At 37.0% G+C, this 9,645-nt stretch overlaps 1 long non-coding RNA gene across 1 annotated transcript; it reads left to right on the top strand.

The window, feature by feature from the left end:
* Positions 1-7,323: 7,323 nt before the first annotated feature.
* On the top strand, positions 7,324-9,406 carry LOC129875042 (uncharacterized). Its single transcript, XR_008763051.1, has 3 exons — positions 7,324-7,474; positions 8,150-8,199; positions 9,317-9,406. It is a non-coding gene; the product is annotated as an uncharacterized LOC129875042 (long non-coding RNA).
* Positions 9,407-9,645: the final 239 nt, after the last annotated feature.

Below are 9,645 nucleotides of genomic sequence, written 5' to 3'. Positions count from 1 at the left end.
TCTTTGCCTTACAGAATCATGCCTCCATGAAGAGATCCATTGTGAAGGAATTTAGATGAGGAGAAACAATCTCCAGCGGCCTTTCAAATGTTTACCCAAGCTATGGAGTCACAATCCAACCGTGAGTTGGTTGCTCCAATAAACCCAAATGTGGATACAGAGGCTACTAGGGTGTGTGACTTTATAAGGATGAATCTCCCAAAAATTCATGGTTCAAAGGTGGACGGAGATCCAAAAGAGTTCATAGAGGGTATCCAAAAGATTTTTGAAATAATAGGGGTGAATCCAAAGGAGAAGGTTGATTTGGCCATTTATCAATGGAAGGGAGTGGCCAAAATTTGGTTTGACCAATGGAAATGGGAGAGATCTAGGAATGCAAGTCCTTTAAATTTAAAATACTTCAAGAATGCTTTTCCTGATCGTTTCTTTTCCCTTGAGTTGAGGAAGACCAAAATTCAAGAGTTCCTTAACTTGAAGAAAGGTAACATGAGTGTGAGAGAGTATGTCTTGAAGTTCAAACATTTGTCTAAATATGCTCCATTCATGGTTGTCAATTCTAGAGGACGCATGAGCAAGTTTGTTTTGGGTGTTTTGGACTTGATTATCAAAAAGTGTAGAATAGATATGTTGATCAAAGAGATGAAAATATCAAGGTTAATGACTCACACCAAGAAAATTGAGGAGGAAATTCTCAAGGAGAAGTCTAGGAGGTTAAAGAGGGCAGGACTGATAGTGGTGACTTTTCATATATAAGGTCCAATAATGGTGGTCGTTCATAGTTTTGCCCAAAGATATCGGGTCAGACTTCTTCTAGTACTCCAGCATCAAAGTTCAACAAGATAGGGTATCAACCATAAGCCTCAAGGGAGTGCTCTGAGTGGTCATACTATCCCCGCATGTAGGAAGTGCAGGAAGAATCACCAGGGAGATTGTTTAGCGAGTTCTGATGCTTTTTGTGGTTGTGGTAAGTTATGCCATAGGGTGAGAGATTGTCCTTCGCATGACGTTAGAGGTTGAGGTTGTCGACCCCAAACTCAGACTACTACTTTTGGTCATCTGACTGATCAGGGTACTTCCTCATGTTCTGGTGATGGTCAGTGCTAGAACAGATTCTATGCTTTTGAGACTCGATAAGATTTGGAGGAATCTCCCAATGTGGTTACTGGTATGTTATGAGTCTTTCAGTTTGATTATTATGCCTTGTTAGATCTAGGAGTAAATCCTTCTTTTGTGGCTCTTTTTCTTGCTATGAAAGTTGATATTAGTCCAGAAGTTTTATTAGAGACCTTCTCAGTCTATACTCATGTTGGTGATTCATCTTTGACTAAATAGTTCTATAGAAATTGCCCAATCTTAGTTTTTTATAAAGTCACCTCAATTGATCTTATAGAGTTTGATATGACTGATTTTGATGTTATTCTTTGTATGTATTGGCTTTATGTATGTTATGCCTCTATTGATCATAAAACCTGAGTGGTTAAGTTTCAGTTTTCAAATGAGTCAGTCCTAGAATGGAAGGGTAGTAATTTTTTGGTTAAGGGTCAGTTTATCTCGTGCCTTAAAGCTCAAAAAAATACTAAAGTTTGCATATATCATCTTGTATGGGTTAGGGATACGAATTCTAAAGCCCCTACTCTTGAGTCAATTTCGGTGGTGAATGAGTTACTTGAAGTGTTTCCTGATGATCTTCCTAGTATTCCGCTTGAAAGGGAAATAGACTTTGACATTGATCTTTTTTCTAATACGCAGCCTCTCTCTATCCCTCCTTATAGAATGGCTCTGGCAGAAATTAAGGATTAAATAATCAGTTAAAAGACTTGTTGGATAAGTTCTTCATTAGATCGAGTATCTCTCCATGGGGTACTTTGGTTCTCTTTGTTCAAAATAAAATATGGTTCTCTTCCGATGTATATCTATTATTGATAGATGACAAAGGTCACAATCAAGAATAACTATCCCATCCCAAGGATTGATGACTTGTCCGGTCAACTTCAAGGAGAAAACTATTTCTCAAAGATTGTTCTTCGATAGGGTTTCCATAAGCTTTGAGTGAGAAAATGTGACACTCTAAAGATGGCTTTCAAAAACTAGGTATGTTCACTTTGAAATTTTAGTTATGTCGTTTGGACTAACAAATGCTCCTGTAACTTTTATGGATTTGATGAACATGATTTTTAAGCAATACTTGGATATGTTCGTCATTGTGTTCATTGATGATATCTTGATCTATTCTCGGAGTGAGGATGAGCATGCAAATCATTTGAGGATGGTCTTGCAAGTTCTCAAGGATTGTCAACTATTTGCAAAGTTTAGCAAGTGTGAGTTTTGGTTGGGTCAGTGGCATTCCTTGGCCATATTATTTCTAGTGATGGTATTCAAGTTGATCCTAAGAAAACCGAGGTGGTTAAGAATTTTTCTACACTTATTTCTCTTTCAGATATTCAGAGTTTCTTAGGCCTAGCTAGCTATTATAGACGATTTGTGGAAGAACTTTCATTCATTGCATTTACTTTGACTACTTTGACTTAGAAGAAGGTGAAATTCCAATGGGCCGAAGCATGTGAAAAGAGTTTCCAAGAGTTGAAATATTGATTCACTTTAGCCCAGTTTTGACTTTACCAGAAGGATCTGATGGTTTCGTTGTGTATTGTGATGATTTATTATGTTTTGATGTTAAATGGTAAGGTGATATCCTATGCTTCTAGGTAACTTAAGGTACATGAAAAGAACTACCCGACTCATGACTTGGAGTTAGCAGCAATACTATTTGCTTTGAATATTTGGAGACACTATCTTTATGATATTCATATTGATTTATTCACCGATCACGAGATTTTGTAATATTTATTCAAGAAAAAGGATTTGAATCTTCGACAAAGGAGATGGCTTGAGTTGTTGGAGGATTATGACATGAGTGTTCTCTACCATTCGAAAAGACAAATATGGTTGTCGATGCTCTTAGTAGATTGTCCATGGATAGTGTTGCCTATATTGAGGATGAAAAGAAGGAGTTACTTTATGATGTGCATATATTAGCTCATTTGGGTATTCGCTTGGTTTATTCCGAGGATACTAGTGTGGTTGTTAAAAATGGTTCAGAATTGTTTCTTGTTTTGTATGTGAAGGCAAAGCAAGATAATGATCCAACATTGGTTGAGTTGAAGAAGACAGTTTTTAAAGAAGCCATTGAGGCTTTCTCCCAAAGTGGAGATGATGTGCTTCATTATCAAGGCCGACTATGTGTTCTCAATGTTGGTGGGTTGAGGGAGATGATATTGCATGAAGCCCATAGTTCTCGATATTCTATTCACCTAAGATCCACCAAGATGTATCATGATTTGATGGAAGTGTAATGGTGGAATGACATGAATAAGGTTATCGCTTAAATTATGGCTAAGTGTCCAAATTATCAATAACTGAAGGTTGAGAATCAAACACTAGGAGGTTTAGCTCAAGACATTGAGATTCCTACTTGGAAATGGGAAGACTTGAACATAGACTTTATTATGGATTTACCTCGTCCTCGTAAGAAACATGATTTGATTTGGTTTGTTGTGGAATAAATGACAAAGTCGGTGCATTTTCTTCTCGTTAAGACTTCCTATTCATCCAAGGATTATTCTAGACTTTACATTCGAGAGTTGGTTAAGCTTCATGGAGTTCTGTTATCTATCATTTTGGATTGAGGTCTCAGTATCTCAGTATTGGAGGTCATTTCAAAAGGGTCTTAGTACTCAAGTTAAGCTTAGTACAGCTTTTCACTATCAGACCGATGGTCAATTCGACTATTCAAACATTGGAGGATTTGTTGAGAGCTTGTGAAATTGACTTCAAAGAGAATTGGAATGACCATTTTCCATTGATTTAGTTTCCCTATGACAAAAGTTATCATTTGAGTATTCAAATGGCTCCATTTGAAGCTCTCTACAGAAGGAGGTGTAGATCTCCTATTGGGTGGTTTGAAGTTGGTGAGGTGTAATGACCCTCTAGGGTTAATTTTTAGCTAATGCATTCTTTTCTTCATTTAGAGTGTTCCTATGGTGACCCCAAATCATTTATGACTTGCTTGCACTAACTTGTTCTGTCGCCTAGTCATTCATTTGGGTTTTAGCCCTGTTTCCCTATTATTTAGCTTTTGAAACTTGAAAATTTATTTCGGTCATAACATCAGGTAAACAACCTTAGAATGGAATTATGATGGTTTCATCAACTCCCAAATGACCAAATTAGGCTAGTATCATGGTCGACATGGGTATCGAGGCATTCGGTGTAAGTTTGGGGCCATTTGGTGTTTTAACCTTTGAAATTTGGCCTAAGGCTAACTTTGGAGAATATTCTTGGATAAGGCGCTCAAAAAAAAATCATCAACGTGGTTAGTTTTGGAATGTTAAGTTTGGTCCAGAATGACCTTTTGTTCACTTTCTAAGGCTTCTAGTCTAATCTCGGGGCCCGTTGTGGAAATTGGCTATATATGGCACTTGGGTATGGGGACCACTTTTCATTAAAATGAACTTGTATGAAACTTTTGATGCACCATTGATTCTGAAACATTGAATTTGATGGGGTAACATATCTCATTTATGCGCATAAATTTTGAAGGAATTCCAAGCACTCCGTCAGACACTAGATCTGTTTCCAAAACCAGTTGTTACAGTTGCCATTGGTGCAAATGACTTTCTTCATCGCGTTCGCGATGGGTCACCTTGAACTTAAATTATTTCATCATTTGAGACTTTTTGGGGCCCCGAATTGTGTTCCATTTTGGAATACGTATTTTGGGTGGTAAATGGGACCTTTTCACAAAGTCAATTCCAAAATTTTTGGAGCAGGTCCCATATTTTTACTTTTGACTAGAAATTGATCTATCTCCATTTTTAGTAATTTTAATGTCAAAATGACCATATTAATATTGTGTACCTATATTTGATAGTGTGGCAGCATTCGGAGGTTGTTCGATAGGGGAAAGCTCTGGTTCTGTGATTTTGGAGCGCACATTATCGACCTACAGGTAGGCTACAACTTCACATTCCATAGATTGAGCATGAATATGTGACATCCTCTTAAGAATGTTCTCCCTAACCAACCAATAGTGAGAGAACGTTCTCCACTCAGACAATGACCTAAATTTGGCATATGGAATAACTTTGGGGTTAACCATGATGCCTCGAACTATTGGTGCCATAGTGTTGCCTCCATTGGTTGAATGAGCTTCCATACAACTCCATCACTAATTGGGAGTAGTTACATGGTGCGTTCATTAAGAAATACTTCCCATTTTCAAAGAAACTGAAGCTAAAGGATAGGATCAATAATTTCTAATAGATGTCTGGAGAGTCAATTAGAGTTGCTTAGGAACAATTTGTAAAGTATCTAAGAAGTATGCCTAATTACATAATCACCGACGAGTCACCTCTTAAGATATTTTTTCGAACACTTGATGACAATGGGAAAGCTATACCAGAAACCATCACTGGAGGAGCATTTATGGCTAACACTTTTGAGAAAGCCGCTGATAAACTTGATCGTGTTGCAAAAACTAACAGATCATAGAGCAATAGGGATACTGAAACATCGAGGAGAACTTTTGTGGTTGGCACTAACCAGAATTCAACATTAGAAATGAAGAATTGCTACAAGAGATAGCATAATGGAGGACTAAATTCAAATTGGCATTCAAAAAGTTGGGGTTTGAAAACGTTAATGCAATAGATCAACAAGGTAGAGCGCCAATTCATGGAGGTTAACATTATGAGGAAGATGCGTACTATGTGAATGAGCAAATGGGGGATTTTAAGACTAACACTGAAGCTTCCAATCAGAATTCTTAGGGCTAAGGTCAAGTAAATCAAGGTCAGAACTATAGTAACTTCAATCGAGAAGGCCATTACAACCACAACAACAACTACAATTGTGATGGGAACTAAAAATGTGAGAATAACTATAACCAAAATAGATACAATGATCGAAACCATGGGCATGAAAAAGAAGGTGATTGGGGAAGGAGAGTCAACAAAAATGTGGTGCATACATCCCACATGAAAATTCCGATGAGAGATCCGAACTTACAATAATTGAGGAGGTGATAACAAAGATAATGATAAAGTATGACTCTACTGAGGAGAATCTTGGAGATACGCAATGATCTTTCAGGAATAAATCAAAAAGTAGAGTCGCATGCTATATCTATCAAGCGTATTGAGCAACAAATGGGTCAGATTTCTTCATCTTTGAATTCACACCAAAAAGGAACTCTCTCAAATAACACAATTCAAATCTTAAGAACAACGGGCAATGCATGGGTGTAACCACCCAAAGTAGTGCTCAAATGGTAGATCCACCAACACTTATTAATTGAGGATGATGCACACAACTCCAATTTGAGTGGAGATGAGAAAGATATAAAATCTTAGGAGAAAATAAAGGGCGATATGTTAAGCACCGAACAACCTAATAAGGGGGATAATAATCTTGATGTGGAGGTTGACAATGAAAAGGTAGCTACTTCAAATCCAATTCTAATGCCATGACCTCCCCCACCTTTCTTGTTGATATTGAGAAAGAAAGCCGAGGATAGAAAGTATCTTAAATTAATCTCCATGCTGAAGCAAATTTTGGCGAATGTTCCTCTGATTGAAGTGTTGGAGCCAATGCCTAGGTATGCAAAGTTTATGAAGGATCTCATTACAAAAAAGAGAAGTGTGAGCTTTGAACATACTAACAACTTGCATCATTGTAGTGCAATAGCTACTCACTCATTTATGCAGAAAAAGAAGGATCCTGGATCGTTTACCATACCATGTACTATTAGAGCGTTTAACTTTGCCAAGGCTTTGTGTGACTTAGGTTCTAGCATTAATTTTGTTACATCTCGCACTTTTGCGCATTTGGAAAAAAACAATTTACTTGCAAGGAAAGAGGTTATGAGTTATTTTATTTAATACCGGTGTAATGTTAAAGAGAACGTTGAGGTGAAATTACGGAGGAAGGCCGAGGGAAAAATTTATGTGGAATTTTTGGGAAATTAGTTTGGGAATTACAAAAGTGAAATACATAAGTTTGGGCTACAAAGGAATAATGATAAGAAAATTGAGGCCCAAATCAAGAAATGGCCCAAATTTTTGGAAATTGAGTTCATTAAGCAAGAAAGCCCATTACCCATTTACTATCTATTTATATATATTTCTAGTTTGCTAGAAACTTCAAGAAGTAGAAAAGTCTAAAAGATGACTTAGTAGTCATCTTGTTTTCTATTTCTAGAATTCTCAAGAAACTTGGAGAAAAGAGGGGAAAAAATAAGAGAGGAAAGTTGGAATAGCTAGGGATTTTATCCCTTGAAATCTTGTTCCAAAATTAATTCTTCTAATATTCCAAGCAAGTTGAAGGCCCTAATCAACATAGAGAGATTGTTGGAACAAGAAGGCTATTCATTCTTGCAAGGCACAATTCTAGCAAGTTGAAGAACTAAGTGGAAAAGGTAAGGTTTCAATCTTCTCTATTTTTTATGGATGGTTGGTATATGTTGTAGAGTGAAGAAATGGATGAAGTATATGAAAATATGTATGTGGGTGTTGGACGTGTATGTGATATTGTGTGGAAAGAATAGATTAATTTTATGTAGTATGTGGTTGTTGTTGCAAGGTATAGGAATGGATGGAAAATTCATGAAAATATGTATGTAGTTGTTGTGGCCGAATATGGGGGTGGTTTGGCAAGTTATGGTGAATTGATTCTATTTAGTATTTTAGTTTTTGTTATGGATTCTATGTTGCTAACAAAAGCTTAAGGATCCTTATAAAGTTATAGTAGTTGGAGACTTGTTTTAGAAGTTTGTAAATTTAATATGATGTTCTTGCATATATGGAAGCTAATATTGTTAGTATGATGTGGTTAGTGTGTAAATTATTGGGTTGTGGTAATTGAATTTGAAAGAAGGGATTAGATTGTTATTGTTCTTATTGGAATTGGAAGGTCTTGGAGAAAGTAGTATATGGATTTGGTATGATTGTTGGTAAATTGGCCGAGTTAGATCCTCGGGGATGGTGTATTTACAAGGGAAGTGCTGTCGAAATTTTGGTAGACAAAATGTTAGTTTAGAATGAGGTTCTTGGATACCTATAGCTACTGTTGGCATTCATTAATCTTGTTATAGATTTTGGGAAAGCCAAGAGTTAAGTGGGATTGACTAAGGAAGCGGACAAGGTATGTAAGGCTTACCCTTTTCTTTCAAGGCATGATTCCGATGTTATGGTTTATAAGTGCTTCCATATTTTCTTTGTTTCCAAAAGTTAGGTGTCAATGGTCCCAGGGGAATGACTATTTGTTTTTTTTCTATAACCCGTCAATGTTTTCCAAAATGTCTATAGTTTCCCCAAAATAAAGGTTTACCCTTCTTTTTCTTGGCATGTTTTGACATAAATATATAGAGCTGCTCTTTCTTTTTGGCATGATTTTTATGAAACAAGTATATGACATTTTATACAATTTCAAGAAAGTCTTATTCGTAGAGCCACAAGGATGGCCAATTTTCTTGAGTTTCCAAAGGATATTTTCTCGTGCTTAGATACGCGTATATGATTTCAAAAGTTTTATTTTGACATAATCCATGGTAATTTTCAAAAGGTACTTGACATGACTCTTATCTTGATTTTGAATCATAGATCATTCCGATTTTTCTACGAGTCTTGAAAATTGGTCCTATGTGGATATGTATACAATTTGACGTCTTATGAGATTGTGACCTTATTCTACGTTCTCTTAATATTATCTTTCGTTGATAGTCTCATCCTATAATAATTGTTCCTTCAAGGTGAGACAAAGCGACCGTGATTAATTCATAATATAATCGGAGGTTACCGACCTTCCGTCACTCCGATAGATACATGACTTTCGTTGAGCTCTCCTGCATGATGTCTATATGTATATGTATATGTATATGTGGGATATGGGGAGGTGTATATGTGGCGCTATAGACGCATTCCCACCTGATCAGTTGGAGTAATTTTCATCCTGGACGCGGGATGCCCGGACGCGGGACATATGTGGGCACGCCGACGTTGTTCGGTGATATGACTTCTATTTTCTATGAATATGAACAAGAAATGTTTTTTTTATGATAAGACAAGCATGCATGGCATCTGGCCTAAAAGGGCACTCATATGTACAGGTTACTCTCTTAACTCACTATATGTCTATGATTCTACGATATGGTTGTTCATACCTTATGTTCTTTATTATGCTGATTTTCATGCCTTACATACTCGGTACATTACTCGTACTGACCCCCTTTTCTTTGGGGGCTGCGTTTCATGCCACGCAGGTAGGCAGGCGGACGAGTTCGGTCCTTAGGAGCTCCACTAGCAGTACACCAAGAGCGCTCCAGTTATTTCGGAGCTTCATTTTATCGGTACTAGTTCGTGTATATATTTGGGCACGGCAGAAACCGGCCCTCCTTGTGGTCATATGTATCTTGTTTAGAGGCTCGTAGACAGATATGTAAAGCTAGATGTTTTGCAACTTGCTCGTCGTTGTGTAATATGTTAGCAAAGTCTGTTGACGTATGGTTATAATTATGCTATTAACAATGGTATCTCTCATTCGGCCCACTCAGTAGTAAGAATAGGATACGTATAGTAGGTGCTCGGAATA

This window comes from Solanum dulcamara, chromosome 11 (assembly GCF_947179165.1).
Source record: "Solanum dulcamara chromosome 11, daSolDulc1.2, whole genome shotgun sequence".
Classification (NCBI taxonomy): domain Eukaryota; kingdom Viridiplantae; phylum Streptophyta; class Magnoliopsida; order Solanales; family Solanaceae; genus Solanum; species Solanum dulcamara.
The sequence above is the reverse complement of the archived record's forward strand: the minus strand, read 5'-3'. Positions and strand labels throughout refer to the sequence as shown.